Here is a 16755-nt window from a genome sequence, read left to right on the forward strand (position 1 = left end):
TAGACATGTTTAGCTGTATACTGAGGAGGAGGAGACAGTAGACATGTTTAGCTGTATACTGAGGAGGAGGAGACAGTAGACATGTTTAGCTGTATACTGAGGAGGAGGAGGAGACAGTAGACATGTTTAGCTGTATACTGAGGAGGAGGAGGAGACAGTAGATATGTTTAGCTGTATACTGAGGAGGAGGAGAAGACAGTAGATATGTTTAGCTGTATACTGAGGAGGAGGAGAAGACAGTAGATATGTTTAGCTGTATACTGAGGAGGAGGAGAAGACAGTAGATATGTTTAGCTGTATACTGAGGAGGAGGAGACAGTAGATATGTTTAGCTGTATACTGAGGAGGAGGAGACAGTAGATATGTTTAGCTGTATACTGAGGAGGAGACAGTAGATATGTTTAGCTGTATACTGAGGAGGAGGACCAGTAGACATGTTTAGCTGTATACTGAGGAGGAGGAGGAGACAGTAGATATGTTTAGCTGTATACTGAGGAGGAGGAGGAGACAGTAGATATGTTTAGCTGTATACTGAGGAGGAGGAGGAGACAGTAGATATGTTTAGCTGTATACTGAGGAGGAGGAGGAGACAGTAGATATGTTTAGCTGTATACTGAGGAGGAGGAGGAGACAGTAGATATGTTTAGCTGTATACTGAGGAGGAGGACCAGTAGATATGTTTAGCTGTATACTGAGGAGGAGGAGGAGACAGTAGATATGTTTAGCTGTATACTGAGGAGGAGGAGGAGACAGTAGATATGTTTAGCTGTATACTGAGGAGGAGGAGGAGACAGTAGATATGTTTAGCTGTATACTGAGGAGGAGGAGGAGACAGTAGATATGTTTAGCTGTATACTGAGGAGGAGGTGGAGACAGTAGATATGTTTAGCTGTATACTGAGGAGGAGGAGACAGTAGATATGTTTAGCTGTATACTGAGGAGGAGGAGACAGTAGATATGTTTAGCTGTATACTGAGGAGGAGGAGGAGACAGTAGATATGTTTAGCTGTATACTGAGGAGGAGGAGGAGACAGTAGATATGTTTAGCTGTATACTGAGGAGGAGGAGGAGACAGTAGATATGTTTAGCTGTATACTGAGGAGGAGGACCAGTAGATATGTTTAGCTGTATACTGAGGAGGAGACAGTAGACATGTTTAGCTGTATACTGAGGAGAAGGAGACAGTATATATGTTTAGCTGTATACTGAGGAGGAGACAGATATGTTTAGCTGTATACTAAGGAGGAGGAGACAGTAGACATGTTTAGCTGTATACTAAGGAGGAGGAGACAGTAGACATGTTTAGCTGTATACTGAGGAGGATGAGGAGACAGTAGATATGTTTAGCTGTATACTGAGGAGGAGAAGGAGGAGACAGTAGACATGTTTAGCTGTATACTGAGGAGGAGACAGTAGACATGTTTAGCTGTATCCTGAGGAGGAGGAGGAGACAGTAGATATGTTTAGCTGTATACTGAGGAGGAGGAGACAGTAGATATGTTTAGCTGTATACTGAGGAGGAGACAGTAGATATGTTTAGCTGTATACTGAGGAGGAGGAGACAGTAGATCTCTGTAGCTGTAAAAGCAGCAGAAAGCATGTGTTATGTGTCGGAGTTCATCTAGAGATAAAGGTGAAGAAGCTCAAACCCCTCAACACATCCTATTGGCATCATTGCACAATATGGCTTTAGGGTGTCTGATTTCTGGGCTGGATCCATGAGATGCACTTAACTCTGGCTATGAATCAACTGTTGGCACAGGTGTGTGTATGTGTGTGTATTTAGTCATACCACTGGGGTGTGTAAGGATGGTGGGTAGGAAGACTTCTGTTAGAGAACATCATATTGCATCATTGCATGCTATGGAGTCATCGGCATCATTCTGCATGGCAGTGTGTTACTTTACCATCAGACTCCTAAACCTTTCATCGTGATGGAGCCGGTTTGACGTGATGGAGTGTGTGTGTGTGTGTGTGTGTGTGCGCGGTGTCAGTGAGGATACACATCGTGCTCTCACACACTTTCTAAGGGCCAGCTGGACAATAGAGCCCCTTCTGTATGGACAAGGAGACCGATACTCCTGTCAGGAACACTTTACCCCTTATCAGTGAAGTAACACACACACACACACACACACACACACACACACACACACACACACACACACACACACACACACACGCTCTCTCTCTCTCTGAGCTTCCACTGAGGATTTGCCTGAAGGAAATAACACAATAAGGACACTCATCTTTCTTTGTTCTGTTCTTGTCATTCAGGATGGACAGTGATATCAGGTTGGCTCAACATGCTGAGGTTTAGAAAATGGACCCATTCCGTTTCCCCTTTGGCCATACTTTTGAGTGGTGAAATGATGCCATGTCATATCCTTTGATGTGATCCTTAAATACATCCTTTTGTGGGTAAAGTTTGGTTAGTATTCTGAACTCCATGCCTACCCTATGGTGTTATGCAATTATGCTTTCTGTGATTGGTTGGTTTTAGTTCCAGAAAAATCAGCTCCATGGAACTAACACTAGAAGGCCAATAGCCTTGCAGTCTTCTGAGACATTGTTAATAAGGAAGATTAAAACAACAGTACATCTCTGTGTGTATTTGATCCCATTGTGAGAATGATGTACAAACCACAACACTACTCTTGGGCCAACACCATAATGTCCTCATGCACTACAGCCCTCAAATGTAAATCTGGACCTCGAAGCCAGTTCCACTACTTGTATTCTTTCTTCCCCTCCAATCAGGGACTGACGTAGACCTGGGACACCAGGCGGGTCAATGAATGATCAGGTAGAACAGAAACCCAGCAGGCTCCGGACGTCGTAGGGTAAGATCCAGTGGAGGCTGCTGAGGGGAGGACGGCTCATAATAATGGCTGGAATGGAGCGAATGGAATGGCATCAAACATGGAAAACGTGTGTTTGATGTGTCTGATGCCATTCCACCCACTGCGCTCCAGTCGTTACCATGAGCCCGTCCTCCCCAATGAAGGTGCCACCAACCTCCTGTGGTAAGATGTGAATACCCTGGTTCTACTGGATGAGATGCTGTGCATACACACCATTGATTGAACTGTCCTCTTCCAACAGTGTCGTTACGATCCCACTAGGAACGTACACATCAAACCACTGTTTCTCTGTGAGAAGGAGAAAGGTTGTCCATTACGATCCCACTAGGAACGTACACATCAAACCACTGTTTCTCTGTGAGAAGGAGAAAGGTTGTCCATTACGATCCCACTAGGAACGTACACATCAAACCACTGTTTCTCTGTGAGAAGGAGAAAGGTTGTCCATTACGATCCCACTAGGAACGTACACATCAAACCACTGTTTCTCTGTGAGAAGGAGAAAGGTTGTCCATTACGATCCCACTAGGAACGTACACATCAAACCACTGTTTCTCTGTGAGAAGGAGAAAGGTTGTCCATTACGATCCCACTATGAACGTACACATCAAGACACTGTTTCTCTGTGAGAAGGAGAAAGGTTGTCCATTACGATCCCACTAGGAACGTACACATCAAACCACTGTTTCTCTGTGAGAAGGAGAAAGGTTGTCCATTACGATCCCACTAGGAACGTACACATCAAACCACTGTTTCTCTGTGAGAAGGAGAAAGGTTGTCCATTACGATCCCACTAGGAACGTACACATCAAACCACTGTTCCTCTGTGAGAAGGAGAAAGGTTGTCCATTACGATCCCACTAGGAACGTACACATCAAACCACTGTTTCTCTGTGAGAAGGAGAAAGGTTGTCCATTACGATCCCACTAGGAACGTACACATCAAACCACTGTTTCTCTGTGAGAAGGAGAAAGGTTGTCCATTACGATCCCACTAGGAACGTACACATCAAGACACTGTTTCTCTGTGAGAAGGAGAAAGGTTGTCCATTACGATCCAGACACATGGTGATAAGATGAAGGAGACAAGTTGGGAACCGACTTCCCTTTAGACAGAGGAGCCTGTTTGCTGCACAGTCACGACGAAAAACAAACCACAAAACAAATAGTTCAAAAGGAGGAGTGTCACCATCAGTCCATCACCAACAGGAAAGAAAGGAACACAACAAATGTGTTACCAACAGGATATTATGCAAGAACCCTCCATAGCAACCATCAACTGACACAAACAACAACACAGGGTGCTCCTGCTATCCAATTAGAACTGCCGGTCCCATGTTTTGTCTCTGCAGGGTTCAGGAGCAATTACAGTGATTGGACATGGACACTGAACAGGACATGGAGGGATAGAGACAGATGGATTGTCACAATCGGTGTCCCCATTTTTCATCAGAAGAGATGACACGCACTCATCTGCGCGGACACACACAGAGACGACTTGGTGACACACACAGGGCTGCCATGCCCTCAGGGGTATAGAGCAGAATGCACGATGTGTCACCAATGAAACGCATCACTGGCTTGGTTCAAAACAAGCACACCACAAAACAACAACAAAGTCCAAAGATATCCATCTAGAACTACAGTACCAGATACCTTTACACCTAGACCTCTACAGGGACTTCAATGGAGATTCTACAGTACTTGGTGGGTTCACTTATCTGCCCTGGAAATAGGCCCCAGGGGCCTGCAGACTCCATATTAGGCCAAATATAGCCTAGCTTTAAATACAGTAACACTGACCTACATGCATTAAACTGCCATAGAACACAATGGTGATGTATATAAACATTCTAAGGACAATGGAAGTGAGTCTAGGTGTGTTTAGAATACAGCAGTGAACAGTTGGGCTGCCTCATGTTAGCAGGAAAGAGAGAGAACCTGAACCGTGGGGGTCTGGGTCTACTATTAGAACACAATGAGGTGAACACACACACACACACGTGTGCGGGAACACGCACGAAGACGCACACTCACGCATGTCACACAAACACACAAACGCATGTCATAGACACACGCACACACAGACACATTATATTAGAATTCAGGCTGTGGAAGCAATAGACGATCCTTGGATTAACACTGATGGGCCCATGTTGATCAGGGATCTCATGTCACCATACAGGACCGTGAGTACAGTATGGTACATACGTAGTTAACACCACACTGTTACCCTCCCCTCTATACAGCCATCTGACCTATGATCACGTTGCTTTAAATATGACCTATCACTAGGGCCGACAGTCTTCTTCCTTCTGAACCCACACAATGGACCTGACCAGAACAGAGACTGACTTATTAAATCATCACATGATGTCTAGCTATAACAACAGTACAGTTGGTAAGCGTATCCTCCATTCGTATTAGGGCCGGGACGGTATCGCGATACTCGTTAGTATCGTAGCAAGGAAACAAAATGGATTGAACTTATTTCGGGAAAAACAGTCCTACTGTTGAAAACAAACATCGCCATGTTGTCATCCTGAGTCACATGTATTTATTTTTGAAGGAACAAGTGTTTCGTCTGCTGCGTGTTTTCCTTTTTGCCATGGAATCGCACCGGGCCTAATTTGGACACTAGAAGAAAAGTGACAGCAGAACACACACACACACACACACACACACACACACAATGCAGTATTTTGCGGTGAATCCTGCCAGTAGTGATTTGTCACTGGGTGTGTGATGTGACCAGAGGATGTTGCTGATGGTTTACCCCACAAACAGGAACTATAGTCTGGGTGTGTCTGGTAGAACAGCAGCTGATGTGGTAAATATAGATGTTTGGTAACAGAGATGATAATGCATGTTTCCTGTGCCTGTGGAGGGACACACACAAACTCACGTATGAACACACACAAACGCTTGCACGTACATATGTACACTAGGGTTGGGGTTTGCCAGGGACCTCACGATACGATATTATGATGATACTTAAGTGCCGAAACAAAATATATTGTGATTCTATGTATTGTGATTCTATGTATTGTGATTCTATGTATTGTGATTCTATGTATTGCGATTTGATACTGTGATTTTATTGCGCTGTGATGCTCACTATATGTTTGAAACGTGAGAAAACGAGTTTTGATCAGTGATGGAAATAAAAGTGCTGAAAACAAATGGTCTCCCTGTTTAAACAGGAGATGGAGAACCAGCTATGAAGGAAACATACTGGAGTTGTGGTGCAGGACAGGTACAGCCAACAAGCTGACAAATAATATTGTGATTTTGTCAACACGATATACCATCAGAAATAATATCCCGATATGTAACTGCATCGATTTTTTCCACCCATCACTAATGCCCCCCCCCCCCCCCCCCCAGAAGGAAGCCATCCACCCCCACAGGACAGCTATGATTGAAGCGATAGCAATAAGCTACTAGATTATGTTTGACAATGTGATATGTCAGCAACGAGCCAAGGAAAACACAAGGCCTAATGATAATAGAAAGTGGATCTCTGACTCCGTTTCCATCAGCAGAAGAAGTCGACTCTCTCTGACCCCAAACCACACTCCCTCTCTACTACCCTAGAGCCAGCCAGATACCAATTACCTAACCCCAAGACAACCTAACCCCAAGACAACCTAACCAAACCCCAACCACAAAGAAAACTTCCACAAATCCCACTGATTTACATACATACTACTACATGTTCTGACTCCAGTTATCTAATACACTGAACAACAATATAAAACGCAACATGTCGCAATTTCAAATGAAATCAAATTGTATTTGTCACATGTGCCGAATAAAACAGGTGTAGGTAGACCTTACAGTAAAATGCTTACTTATAAGCCCTTAACTTTTACCGCCTCTCAACCCCGTATCCGGGATCACCCCCCACCCCCCCCACACTGATTAGCATCGCTAGCATAGCGTCACAATTAAATAGTAGCATCTAAATATCATTAAATCACAAGTCCAAGACACCAAATGAAAGATACAGATCTTGTGAATAAAGCCACCATTTCAGATTTTTAAAATGTTTTACAGGGAAGACAAAATATGTAAATCTATTAGCTAACCACGTTAGCAAAAGACACCACTTTCCTAACTCCATCAGTTTCTTACTCCATCAGGTGCTATCACCAATTCGGCCAAATAAAGATATTGATAGCCACTAACCAAGAAAAAACCTCATCAGATGACAGTCTGATAACATATTTATTGTATAGGATAGGTTTTGTTAGAAAAATGTGCATATTTCAGGTATAAATCATAGTTTACAATTGCACCCACCATCACAACTCGACTAGAATAAATACACAGAGCAACGTGTATTACCTAATTACTAATCATAAAACATTTCTTAAAAATACACAGCTCACAGCAAATGGACACACAGATCTTGTGAATTCAGACAATATTTCAGATGTTCTAAGTGTTTTACAGCGAAAACACAATAAATCGTTATATTAGCATACCACATATGCAAACGTTACCCGACCATTGATTCAAGCCAAAGAGAGCGATATCGTTATCATCGCCAAAATATATTAATTTTTTCACTAACCTTCTCAGAATTCTTCCGATGACACTCCTGTAACATCATATTACAACATACATATAGAGTTTGTTCGAAAATGTGCATATTTAGCCACAAACAACCGTGGTTATACAATGACAATACTAGCAAAACTAGCCTGAAAATGTCGGACGCCATCTTTCACAGTGATCTTGTCTCATGGATAACTATTCATAAACTTGACTAAAAAAATATAAGTTGGACAGCTATCGAAAGACAAATTAGTTCTTAATGCAATCGCTGAATTACATTTCTAAAATTATCCTTACTGTGCAATACAGGGTTCGCCAAGCGAAGCTATACCAAACAAAATGGCGGAATATGCGTTTAAATTTTTTCGACAGAACAACGATTTATCATCTTAAATATTTCTTACTATGAGGTGATCTTCCATCAGAATCTTGGGCAATGTATCCTTTCTTGGGTCTAATCTTCTTTTGGTCGAAAGATGTCCGCTTGTCCGTCGAAATGCCCACTAACGTTCGACCGGTACTGGAAACGTGCCCAAAGCTTCAAAGTGCATCACCAAGAATTGCCTCAAAATCGCACTAAACGGATATAAATTGCTATAAAACGGTTTAAATTAACTACCTTATGATGTCTTTAACACCTATAACGAGTAAAAACATGACCGGCGAAATATTACTGGCTAAACCCAAGCTTGGAAAGAGATCCAGTCCAACGTCCTTCGTGCGTCAGGCGCAGCAGGAAAAGAAATCCACTTCCGCCTTGTGCTGTTTTATACGGTCCCTGATTGCGCAATCGACTCCATTCAAATTGTCACCACTTACTGACATCTAGAGGAAGGCGTGGGCAGTGTTTGTATCCTCATAGGATTTACAGGGACTTTAAAACTGACCTGGGACCAGAGGCCAACATTTCTGAAATTTCACTCCATATCAGGAAAAGTGCTGTAGAATGAGTTCTGTTCCACTCAGAGACATAATTCAAACGGCTATAGAAACTAGAGAGTGTTTTCTATCCAATAATAACAATAATATGCATATTGTACGAGCAAGAATTGAGTACTAGGCAGTTTAATCTGTAGAGCAAATTATGCTAATGCGAAACAGCACCCCCTATAGTGGCAAAAGGTTAACCAACAATGCAGTTAAGAAAGATGTGTTAAGTAAAAAATAAAAGTAACAAATATTTAAAGAGCAGCAGAAAATAACAATAGTGAGGCTATATTCAGGGGGTACCGGTAGAGAGTCAATGTGCGGGGGCACCGTTTAGTTGAGGTAATATGTACATGTAGGTAGAGTTCAAGTGACTATGCATAGACAATAAACAGAGAATAGCAGCAGCGTAAAAGGGGGGTAGAAGAGTCTTATGGCTTGGGGGTAGAAGCTGTTGAGAAGCCTTTTGGACCTAGACTTGGCGCTCCGGTATGGCTTGCCATGCGGTAGCAGAGTGAACAGTCTATGACTAGGATGGCTGGGGTCTTTGACAATTTTAAGGAAGCTTGGCCCCGGTGATGTACTGGGCCGTACGCACTATCCTCTGTAGTGCCTTGCGGTCGGAGGACAAGCGGTTGCCATACCAGGCAGTGATGCAACCAGTCAGGATGCTTTAGTTTTTGCTTGTAAGCAGGAATCAGGAGGATAGAATTATTGTCAGATTTGCCAAATGGAGGGCGAGGGAGAGCTTTGTAAGGTGGTCTACAGTTTTTCCCCTCTGGTTTATTTAACATGCTGGTAGAAATGAGGTAAAACTGATTTAATTTTCCCTGCATTAAAGTCCCCGGCCACTAGGAGCGCCGCCTCTGGATGAGCGTTTTCCTTTTTGTACATGGCTGCATCAGTTTGTGGTGGTAAATAGACAGCTATTAGAATCTAGATGAAAAAACTCTTGGTAAATAGTGTGGTCTACAGCTTATCATGAGATGCTCAGCTGAGGTAGAGTAAAACCTTGAGACTTCCTTAGATATCATGCACCAGCTGTTGTTTACAAATATACATAGACAGCTGCTTTTCGCAATGCTTCAAGCACAGCGCTGTTTATGACTTCAAGCCTATCAACTCCCGAGATTAGACTGGCAATAAATACTATAGTACCTATTAGAGCATCCAATAGTCAAAGGTATATGAAATACAAATGGTATAGAGAGAAATAGTTCTATAATAACTCCAAACTAAAACTTCTTAACTGGGAATATTGAAGACTCATGTTAAAAGGAACCACCAGCTTTCATATGTTCTCATGTTCTGAGCAAGGAACTTAAACGTTAGCTTTTTTACATGACACATACTGCACTTTTACTTTCTTCTCCAACACTGTGTTTTTGCATTATTTAAACCAAATTGAACATGTTTTATTATTTATTTTAGACTAAATAGATTTTATTTATGTATTATATTAAGTTAAGTTAAAATAAAAGTGTTCATTGTTCATTCAGTATTGTTGTAATTGTCATTATTACAAATATAAATATCGGCCGATTAAATCGGTATCAGCTTTTTTGGTCCTCCAATAATCGGTATCGGCGGTGAAAAATCATAATCGGTCGACGTCTAGTTAGGAGACTAAAACGGCAGCCCTTCTCTGCGAGTTACAGTTCATATAAGAAAATCAGTCCATTTAGAGGAATTCATTAACCCATAATCTATGGATCTGTTAGTCACAGATACCTTAAAAAAAGTAGGGGGATCAGAAAACCAGTCAGTATCTGGTGTGACCACCATTTGCCTCATGCAGTGCGACACATCTCCTTCACATAGAGTTGATCAGCCTATTGATTGTGGCCTGTGGAATGTTGTCCCACTCCTCTTCAATGGCTGTGCGAAGTTTCTGGATATTGACAGGAACTGGAACACACTGTCGTACACGTTGTCCTACACGTCAGAGGGATGTGGGTCCATGAAGCCGGGGCCTATCTGAATACCGCTCCACAGGCTGGAGGCTGGAGATCAGGGCCCATAAGGCTCTGTGCACTACGTTTGATCAGGGCCCATAAGGCTCTGTGCACTACGTTTGATCAGGGCCCATAAGGCTCTGTGCACTACGTTTGATCAGGGCCCATAAGGCTCTGTGCACTACGTTTGATCAGGGCCCATAAGGCTCTGTGCACTACGTTTGATCAGGGCACATAAGGCTCTGTGCACTACGTTTGATCAGGGCCCATAAGGCTCTGTGCACTACGTTTGATCAGGGCCCATAAGGCTCTGTGCACTACGTTTGATCAAGGCCCATAAGGCTCTGTGCACTACGTTTGATCAGGGCCCATAAGGCTCTGTGCACTACGTTTGATCAGGGCCCATAGAGCACTATGTAGGCCTAGCGAATGGACTAGTGTATTTAATACAAGGGAATGGGACAGCAAGGAGCATATACCATTGAGTTCAGTAGGCAGCACCATGGAGCTGGGGCTCTGACCTTGGGAGTGCTACTGGATATGCACACGTGTGTGTGTGTGTGTGTGTGTGTGTGTGTGTGTGTGTGTGTGTGTGTGTGTGTGTGTCAGTGTCTGATTGTGTGTGTGTGTGTGTGTACACACACAAATAGCTACTAAACTCAGCAAAAAAAGAAACGTCATCTCACTGTCAACTGCGTTTATTCTCAGCAAACTTAACATGTGTAAATATTTGTATGAACATAAGATCCAACAACTGAGACATAAACTGAACAAGTTCCACAGACATGTGACTAACAGAAATTGAATAATGTGTCCCTGAACAAAGTGGTGGGGTCAAAATCAAAAGTAACAGTCAATGCAGCTGGTGGCCACACCAGATACTAAGTACTGCAGTGCATCTCCTCCTCATGGACTGCACCAGATTTGCCAGTTCTTGCTGTGAGATGTTACCCCACTCTTCCACCAAGGCACCTGCAAATTTCCCAGACATTTCTGGGGGGGGAATAGCCCTAGCCCTCACCCTCCGATCCAACAGGTCCCAGACGTGCTCAATGGGATTGAGATCCAGGCTCTTCGCTTGCCATGGCAGAACACTGACATTCCTGTCCTGCAGGAAATCACGCACAGAACGAGCAGTATGGCTGGTGGCACTGTCATGCTGGAGGGTCATGTCAGGATGAGCCTGCAGGAAGGGTACCACATGAGGGAGGAGGATGTCTTCCCTGTAACGCACAACATTGAGATTGCCTGCAATGACAACAAACTCAGTCCGATGATGCTGTGACACACCACCCCAGACCACCCCAGACCAGACGGACCCTCCACCTCCAAATCAATCCTGCTTCAGAGTACAGGCCTGTGACCTTAATTGCCTACCATCTGTAAGCTGTTAGTGTCTTAACAACCGTTCCACAGGTGCATGTTCATTAATTGTTTATTGAACAAGCATGGGAAACAGTGTTTAAACTCTTTGTAATGAAGATCTGTGAAGTTATTTGGATTTTTACGAATTATCTTTGAAAGATAGGGTCCTGAAAAGGGGACATTTCTTTTTTTGTTGAGTTTATATGCCAAGCCACACACACACCCCCACGCTCTCGCAGGTCACATACAGTTAAAGACACACATAAATAGAGTTGGCACAGTGCAGATTCCCTCCATAGTGAAAGGATCAACTCTTATAAAACGTGCCTCTGCTGGGGACAGATCACATCTCCTAGCTCCCCACGTCAAAACACATATCCCTCCTCCTTTAATATGCCTCTCTCTTTATACTGTATTACCACAGCTGTTCTCTTATGGCTGCGATCAATGTTGTTCAGGCCTACTTACTGCATGTTCAACTAAGGCCTATTAGGGATGACATAACTAAACACTACACCTTAATAGGGATGACATAACTAAACACTACACCTTAATAGGGATGACATAGCTAAACACTACACCTTAATAGGGATGACATAGCTAAACACTACACCTTAATAGGGATGACATAGCTAAACACTACACCTTAATAGGGATGACATAGCTACATACCACACCCAAACAGGGATGACATAGCTACATACCACACCCAAACAGGGATGACATAGCTACATACCACACCCTAACAGGGATGACATAACTAAATACTACAACCTAATAGGGATGACATAGCTAAATACTACACCCTATTAGAGATGACATAGCTAAATACTACAACCTAACAGGGATGACATAGCTAAATACTAGACCATATTAGGGATGACATAGGTAAATAGCACACAGCTCTGTTCCCCATACACACAGACACACCCCAAAACATCTCATCCGTCTAATGATGATCTGCAGCAGCCTGTAACGATGTGAACACAGATGACAGTGATTGGGTTAATGAGTCTGGTGACCTGGAACATATAGTTAAACATGCATATAAAGTATAGAGGCCCTGAGGGTACAGACAGTGTAGGGGGTAGATACAGGAGGGTACAGACAGTGTAGGGGGTAGATACAGGAGGGTACAGACAGTGTAGGGGGTAGATACAGGAGGGTACAGACAGTGTAGGGGGTAGATACAGGAGGGTACAGACAGTGTAGGGGGTAGATACAGGAGGGTACAGACCGTGTAGGGGGTAGATACAGGAGGGTACAGACAGTGTAGGAGGTAGATACAGGAGGGTACAGACAGTGTAGGGGGTAGATACAGGAGGGTACAGACAGTGTAGGGGGTAGATACAGGAGGGTACAGACCGTGTAGGGGGTAGATACAGGAGGGTACAGACAGTGTAGGGGGTAGATACAGGAGGGTACAGACAGTGTAGGGGGTAGATACAGGAGGGTACAGACAGTGTAGGGGGTAGATACAGGAGGGTACAGACAGTGTAAGGGGTAGATACTAGTGCACTACTTTTGACCAGGGCCAATAGGGAATTGGGTGCCATTTGGGACGCAACTAAGTATTTGTGAAGCTCGAAGACCAGATCTCGAGTTATTTTAACGAGAAAAGTCTGGCATGGAGATCAAACGCCCCGCTCATTTTGCCCAAACTTGGCACTCCTCACTCTTCCCATGGTCGTGGCTTGCTTGACCCCGTAACTATGGCGAAGGAACTCCAATATCTATGCAAACGCCTTTTCACCGCTCAGGAATCTCAACTCTAGTCTGGACTGGAACGCCGACACACATACACACACTTCCCCTGGCAGAACAAATCTCAGCTGTGGTCCAAGGGCCGGAACCACGACTCCATTCAGCACATCACATCACCCACACATGTATAATGAGGTTATTATAACCCAGCCCACTAGGACTACTGGGAACACTGAGTTTGGCTACCAAACAACGCTACAAACATTCATCCCACACAGCCAGACAGTAAGATCCATTTATCTATGCTGAGAATATCATATAAAGAGATTTTAAAATGTAAACAATGTGTAATTGTTCTCACATTACTTTGACATAAGTCATTTCTAATGGCGTTCATCTGGTTTCCCTGGGCATTACAAACAGAGACACGGAGACAGGGTCCTGAGCATGTCCAAAAGAGCAGCTTCGTTCAGACCTGACCCAGAACAACTACACGGAAATATAGAAAACTGTCAGATGTATTACAGATGAAGAGCGAGAGAAATAGTCAAAACAAAGCCCACAGACGAACACACAATCGCACCCCCTACACACACACACACACTATCGCACCCCCTACACACACACACACATAATCGCACCCCCTACACACATCTTCATAACAAAATAAAAACTTTCCAGGCCAAGTCTCAATCAATGTTGTAGAGAGAAAGAGAGAGAAAGCCACATGTTTTAGATCAGCCTCTGAGAGAAAAAGTGAGGTAACGGTGATGTCATGTTTGTCTTTTGGACTGGTTCAAATAAAAGGACTTGATGCTTCTAAATGGTGTAATGCTCCCTCTCTCTCTCCCAAACCAAATACACACACATACAGGCAAGCATGGAGGAACACACCAACAAAACGTAAAAGTCACACACCCACCCACCCACACACACCCATCCACCAAACACACACACCCATCCACCAAACACACATACATTTACAGGCATAGTTCCACACACATGCATGCACTTACGCACTGGAACACACACACCGAGTTGATGGTGCATGTTACAACAAGCCCTAGCTGCTCTTCTATATAGAGTTGAGCCTATCGAGAAGCTACGTATTCACCAAAACAAACACGAACTCTTTCAAGCCTTCCTCAGTACACAGACGTATTTCATACAGGTTTGATTTCATACAACACAACGCTGCTAACAGTTGAACAAGGCTTAGTGTTCCAGTTGGACAGACGTCTGTCACTACAAATACAGTGTTCTGCACTGATTGTAGCCACTTTCCCGTCACTGAAGGTGTGTATTGTTGGAGCCGCCTGCAAAAGTCCAAATGGTTAATAGGCCTTATTCCTCTACGTGTACTCACTAGGTAAAATGGACCATGGTGGACACTGTACTTCCTGCCTACTTAGACAGACCTTGGTATTGGCTGGCCAGCTAGCGCCTTGGGGTGATTGTAAAGCCATTCATTTGGAAAGGGAAAATATACAGAGGCAAGGAGAGAGAGAGAAAGAGAGCAAGAGAAAGAGCGGAGAGATCATTAGGTTGGAGTGATAGAGGAAGTGACACTACTGTGCCAAAAACAAGCACTAGCAGTATACGGTTCCCTGGGATAGGGTGAAGGCCTAGCCTGGATTTGGATTTCAGGTCCATCTGCTGAACAGAACACACACACCAAAACAACTGTGGTGAAAAATCAAGCATCTCAGATTCAGAGTTACACCCTTTCAGAACCGATTATCATATTTATCTTGGCTGGCCCTTTTAACTCCAGGCAGTCTGCTCTCTGGTCCTGGTGTTGAAATGGATATCCTTAGAGGGTGATAAGTTGAGAAATATCAGTGCTGAGGTGATCTGGATAGTCGGGGAAGTGTGTGTGTGTGTGTGTGTGTGTGTACCTGTATCCCTTTATCTTTGATCTATCCAGACATAGTAGACTACAGGGGAGAGAGGACTGAAACCACAAGGCCTTCAAGGGGTCTGGAAGATATGAGTGATTCAGCACTGAACACCATACTGTAGGTTAAAACCAACTCTGTAACAATCTATGATTAAACACATATTTATCTTGTCTAGTCATACCACTGGGGTGTGTGTGTGGTCTGCATATGGGTTCCTTTTTGATACTGTAGTAGCTCACTGTCTGGATTATGTTTCAAATGAGTTACCAGTGTAGTTAGAGTGCAATTACCTACAATTACACCAAGACATTTACATTCCATGTAGAGAGTGACAGTGATTGCACCACTTTGATAAAGGACTGGAACTGTACAGTGTCAGCTGATATCAAAGGGGTTTATCTCCCAGCCAGACTCTCAGTTGGAAATACAGAGAAATATGAAGACAGAGGGGACCTGGTTCTTTTCCCGAGTTCCCAGTTGTCTTGAATGCACCAATATTCTCCTCTTCACCACGAGTGTTTTTGCATGCTGCATGCATACCGTACAACTTTCACGCTTTCCGTAAACAAAAGGTAGTTTCATGCAATAACACGCCAACATATTTAGCATTTTTGAAAAGAGTGTCACTTATTTACTTTCCCTAGTCGAACTACAGTAGGCTAACCTATATTGATTGGCTGGTTGCCATGATTACATACTGTAGCCACCACCACGCGAAGACGTTTACAAAACACATTATAGTATCATACACACTCATTGACGGAGGATACAATTTACATTGTTGCACCACGTTGCATAGGCAACTTCAAATGCGTGCCACCACATGCCACCACGGTTTGCCAGATAATAGGCTGCTACTGTCTGACGCGCGGTGAACGTTCATCAAAATCACACACACAGGTTAACATTCTTACTAGATGTAAACGAATATGCTACGACTATTAATATACATAAATGAGCTAACATTTTAAAGTGCATTTACCTGATAAACTCGTGGAAGCTGGATGAATTGAGAATAAATTAATTTTATTCAGGACCACAGCACGCCACTCCGCAAAGTGCTCTGATCTTTGATTCAAGCGTTTTGAATTAAAGCGATGGACCACACGAAGAGAACGCCTCCTTCACTGACGACAAACTAAAGTGATATGCCTAAACTGATCCCAACACGTATTCAAAACCAAGCCAGATGGTGTAGAGATTTAAAATATATGAATGCGGAACCACAGAGTCACTATTTGGCAGGAAGTCGTTTCTGACTTTCCTTTGCTTTATGTGAATGTGCATAAATTTGGCAAACCTCTCCTACAGTAGACCTATAACTTGTGTTATTATAAGTTATAGGCCTACTGTAAATAATTAGGCTATACATTTACGCACGGCAAAACAAAATGGCAAACTGTCCAGTCTTTATCACAATCTGAATAGATGGACCATGAATCATACGACTAGGCCTATATCTAACTCACAAAAACA

The 16755-nt window shown here is 43.4% G+C and overlaps 1 protein-coding gene across 1 annotated transcript in view; it reads right to left on the reverse strand.

The window, feature by feature from the left end:
• Positions 1-16344, reverse strand: part of add3a (adducin 3 (gamma) a) — a 154464-nt gene extending 138120 nt beyond the window's left edge. Inside the window, exon 1 of the mRNA XM_038978855.1 lies at positions 16262-16344. The gene's annotated coding sequence lies outside the window, so the exon portion shown is untranslated. The remainder of the gene's footprint in view (positions 1-16261) is intronic.
• Between the last annotated feature and the right edge of the window lie 411 nt (positions 16345-16755).

The sequence above is a fragment of the Salvelinus namaycush genome, chromosome 39 (assembly GCF_016432855.1).
Source record: "Salvelinus namaycush isolate Seneca chromosome 39, SaNama_1.0, whole genome shotgun sequence".
In the NCBI taxonomy this organism is placed as follows: domain Eukaryota; kingdom Metazoa; phylum Chordata; class Actinopteri; order Salmoniformes; family Salmonidae; genus Salvelinus; species Salvelinus namaycush.